At 44.9% G+C, this 5,008-nt stretch overlaps 1 non-coding gene across 1 annotated transcript; it reads left to right on the top strand.

The window, feature by feature from the left end:
• Nucleotides 1-4,447: 4,447 nt before the first annotated feature.
• Trnaw-cca lies at nt 4,448-4,519 on the top strand. Its single transcript has one exon. It is a non-coding gene; the product is annotated as a tRNA-Trp (tRNA).
• Nucleotides 4,520-5,008: the final 489 nt, after the last annotated feature.

Raw genomic sequence — 5,008 nt, 5'->3', positions numbered from 1 at the left:
TCTTCACGCTGTTGCCACATAAATTTTCATTAATGTACATCTAATCATTGACTCTTTGGCTGCAATACCTTTTTCTTGAAATCATTTGTGAAAGATTTCACATGTAAGACATTTCCTAAGAGATAAGTCCATAGGTTGCATGGACTGTGTATGTTCACGTGGTTCTTTGTTTCCCAGGTATTTCATGATTCCGTGCCTTTGCACAGGTTGTCCCCTTTGTTCTGAAGTTTCCTTGGTTTCCAACCCCCCACCCCCCCTTTTTTCTGTGGTGCTTGGGATTGAATCCAGGAACTTATGCCTGCTAGAAAGATGTTCCGCTACTGAGTGACAGCCCTATCTCTTCATTTCCCTTTTTATGAACCTCTATTACTCACAGGGTTCTTTTGTTTACTTTTTTGTTTTTGGTGTTGGGGGTGAACCCAAGTCCTGGGTGCATGCATGCTAAGTACAAGCTTTAACACTCAGTAATAGCCCCAGCCCTTATAGATACTTTTAAAATGCCTGTTGATAACTTTGTCGGCCTTCTGTGGTAGAATGTGCTGGATACAACTTTCAGAATACCTCTTAGAGTAGAGTCATGTCTTGTTAAAAGTGCTGCTTCCCAGGTGCTAAAAAGATCTCCTGACTTGGAACCCTTTGAGAGTGAAAACCGGAAATCTGTAATTTAAAAAGCACTCTGTAGATTCAGCATTTGGAGCACCTGTGCTATACAGTAGGGGCAACAATGTAGTCATCCTCCCTAGTCACAGGCCCATAGTTAGAAAACCCTACTGAAAAATTAGGGAGAATATCAACTAGATTTAAAAAGAGGAGCAGTAAGTTCAAAATACCACTATATTGGAAGGTGTGTTAGCTTTCTGTCACTAGGGTAAAATACCCGAGAGAAATCAACTTGGAGGAAAGGTTTATTTTGGCTCATGGTTTCAGAGCTTCAGCCCGTGGCCGCTTGGCATCATCGCTTTGGGCTTGTGGTGAGGCAGAATGTCATGACAGGGAGTATGTGGGGAAAGCTGCTCCCCTCCTGTAGTCAGGAAGAAAAAGAGTAGAGGGCTGGGGATGTGGCTCAGGCGGTAGCGCACTTGCCTGGCATGCGTGCTGCCCGGGTTCGATCCTCAGCACCACATACAGACAAAGATGTTGTGTCCGCCAAATAGTAAAAAATAAATATTAAAAAAAAAAAATTCTCTCTCTCCCTCTTTCTTTAAAAAAAAGAAAGAAAAAGAAAAAGAGTAGAGTGGACTGTCCTCATATCCCTTTATACTCTCAGAGACTGAAACTTCAACTAGGCCCTACCTCCCAAGGTTTCTAAAGTACGTTTTCATCTACCCTGCTATTTTGGCCAGTTAGAAATGACTGTAACTGTACCTCTGGAGGCTCTCGAAGTTGGGTTGGGGAAGGGAAAGGTAGAAATAAATTTTCTAACAACTTGACATAGAAGACTTTGTAAATGGGCCATTCATAATCTAATAGTGGTGTCCCTAGGCAGATAACTTTGCATCCTAGAGGGCTGCCTAGAAATTGCTCTGAAATTCCACTGTGAGCACAGAAGGAACTTGAGATACAAAGCCCAAATTATTTTTTTCTCCTCTTCCTCCTCCTCCTCCTCCTCCTCTTTTCTTCTTCTTCCTTTTCCCCCCTTCCCCTCTCCATAGCCCACTCTGTTAGTTCTATGTCACTCTTGCCTGCTCTGGTACTTTTATTATTCTCATTTTATACCTGTGCTCCAATCACTCACTAGACCTTGAACTCTCTGTCTTCAAAGTTCATTAGTTCCCAGTGGTGCGTGTAGATTGACAGTGCCTGGGAGTAGGATTTGGTCTTACCGGGAGTTTGTCACACGTACTTAGAGCTGCGTTTTGAACTCAAGGAAGACCTCGCCCATGAGCCAGAGCCTATTCACTCCCACCCTTCAGGACTAGGATTCCACCAGCCGCAGGTGTAGGGACGTGGCTTTCTCTTTACGACGTGGGCGCTTCCTAGCTCACTCAGAAGGTCCTTCTAAGTTTCACCGGGCTACTTGCTTGGCTTTATCCGTGCCAAATCCGGTCCAGGGGGTCTGACCTAAGGTTCCATACGGCAGAGGAGAGCGCAAAGGGGTGGCACATCGCAACTCCTGCTGAAGTGCGGGGGAGGGGGAGGGGACACAGAAGATTTCGGGGACCGGGGAGACCCCACAGCACCGAGTCCTAGCTTCGGCCGCCTCCTGGTACTGACCCCTCTAGTGGGCTGGAGGGCAAGGAGCTGCGGAAACTTCCGCCCCGCGGACCTCACAGGAGCACACAATACCAGGAAAAAGTGGCAAGTGGCACCTGCGTCCCCGCCCCTCCCCACGTCCTTCTTCGGACACTAAGCTGACGCCACCCCAGCCCACGATCCCTACATCCGGAGCCTAGAAGGCCACAGGGAAAGGCCAGAGGCGGGCGCCGCAAGGACCGTACATCTCCACCCCCGGTGGATCCAAGGACAGAAGGGGCACCAGCTATGATTATATCTCTAAAAGAGAAGTTTTTAGTTAACAAATGGACGAGAGGAGTGGGAGAGTCCAGATTTTTCTAGAGATGCTGGTATTTCCTACAATAGGCAATTGCATATTCTTTGAGTTATTTTGTCTTTATTTGGCACTGGGGACCGAACCCAGGACCCCGCGCATGCTAGGCAAACGCTCTGTTTGCTGAGTCACACACCCAGGCCCCTAGACTTTTCTTGATAACTACACTTCACAGCACTTCACACCTCATTTTACGCACCAGTGGGCACATTAGCGTTGAACCACTCGCTGGGAAATTGGTGAAAATGTATCCAATTCTATATACCTGGAAAAAAGAACAAATCACCTATCTCCTTACACTACCAGTTCTAACCCCCAACTTTACCAGGAGGAGTATAAAGAGAAGTGATTTTTACAGATGTGATGAGGGGATTAAAATTCTCCAGCTCCAGGAGTTACCAGGGCAACTGATCCAACCCAAATTTGAGATAACTTGTTCATCAGAGGTCTGCCTCACCAGTAAATAGATTGAGAGCTGGAACATTCTTCCCAATCTGACTAGTCTGGGCAAGCCAAAGTTCAGTGGGTAGTAGTAACTGTGAGCACTTGATCAGCAGAAATCAGCCTTCACTTTTCCTAATGAAATTATTTTCCCTGAAACCCCAACATCTAGAACAGATCTCTAAGTTCTTCTCAAATTCCTCCCTCTTTAATTTGATAATTTTGCCTAATAATTCACTGATCCCATTGGGGAAGGGTGAGATTATCTTTCCATCAACCAATAAAATGTTCTGCACAGATGTGTACCTTTCTTTACCATATTATATTGGAAAACACATCCATCCCCTTGGTGGAAAAGCCAATCCCCAAGTAAAACAATTTTTATTGCATCTGATGTCACAAAGGATTTGTTCTATTGTTTGCATTTTTCCAGCATCTTCAAATACAACCTTATCATTTATTCATTTCTTCATTATATTGTTACAAAAAGACATTTTTTTTTCTGATTCTGAGGTACCTAGAGTATTTGAATTCATAGACAGAGATAGAAAGGCTGCCAGGGGCTGGGAAAAGAGGGAATGAGAACTTGTTATATTCAGACTTAGAGGTAGAGTGCTTGCTGAATATGTGTAAGGTCCTGAGTTCTATCATTAGCACTCCAGGGCAAGAGCGTGCACACATGCACACACACAATAATTGAGTTTCAGTTTTGCAAAATGAAAAGAGTTGTACAGATTGGTTACACAACAATGTGAATGTAAGCATACATATAAGTGCTGATACTGAAATAAACAGTGTAATCCATAGTCTGTTCAACATGCCAAAGAAAATGCCATGCCCTCCCCTCCCCACCTCTGTCCTTTAACCTGAGATCACAGGAAGTGGCAAGATGTATATGCAGAACCTCCCTTGGTGCCTGTAGGTGCTCAACACCTCTTATAATTTCTTTTTATCTAATTATTTTTCTACAAAGACTGTGGTTGTTTTAAGCATAAAAGGAAGGAACTTTAAAGTGCCTTTTGAGATTACCAGGAAATAGTCTTCCTCCTAAGGTGCGACTCATGTGCAAATATGTGAGCAGACGGACTCGGGGAAGAGAACCTGGATCCCTGATGACAGACACCCGCGCCCCTCCCCCAGCAGCCCTCCTGGTGAGCTGCGCTTCGAATTGAAAATTGTTTTCAGTCCTTCCCCTAACGACGCTCTCAGCCTTCATGGCCCTGGGAAGGTAGTTTTCCTGAATTACAAGAATGATTATTTACGCGAGTGCCCCCGTGCCTTTTGGAACTCGCCGGCTTCATTTACTCGCTTTGAATTGCGACCTTACAAAAAGGACAAAGAACTCATAGTCAATACCAAATTATTGTAAGGGCAGAGCAAAACACAAATCCCAGTCACTGCACCTGACAACTGCTGAAATCAACATCCTTGTAAGACGCAAATCCACTACGTTTCCCGGACCTCGTGGCGCAACGGTAGCGCGTCTGACTCCAGATCAGAAGGTTGCGTGTTCAAATCACGTCGGGGTCAGAGTTGGGGTAGCTTTCTTTAGCCCCTGGGATTTATATTAAAAATCGTTTCTGAGTGAAATAAACGTCTTGCTGCTCTCAACGCCGACCTTCCTTAGCTTTTCTTTAGCCCCAAGAATTTTATTTTGAACAACTCTTACAATGGACAGAAACTTAAACTGAAGGGTGAGGAAGTGAGGGAAAAAAATCCACAAGAGCTGAAATTTAGGTCATTCTGTTCACGTCCTTATCAGGATTTACCCCTATCAGGACTAGGCTTCAGAGAAGACAGTCAGATGACTTCAAACAGGACCTGAAAACAACCCAGGAGAGGAGACTTGGTTAATTAATTCTTTCAAGTTCAGAAATAGTTTTGGGGTCCCAGGACCCAGATATGGGGTATGGCACAGTTTCTTTGGTTGATATCTGGATCACCTTGATGAATAAGTCAAAATCAATCTCTCTCTCTCTCTCTCTCTCTCTCCCCCCCCCCCCCGTCCCTCTCCCTCCC

This window comes from Marmota marmota, unplaced genomic scaffold (genome assembly GCF_001458135.2).
Source record: "Marmota marmota marmota unplaced genomic scaffold, marMar, whole genome shotgun sequence".
NCBI lineage: Eukaryota > Metazoa > Chordata > Mammalia > Rodentia > Sciuridae > Marmota > Marmota marmota.
This window is presented reverse-complemented; position numbering and strand designations above follow the sequence as displayed.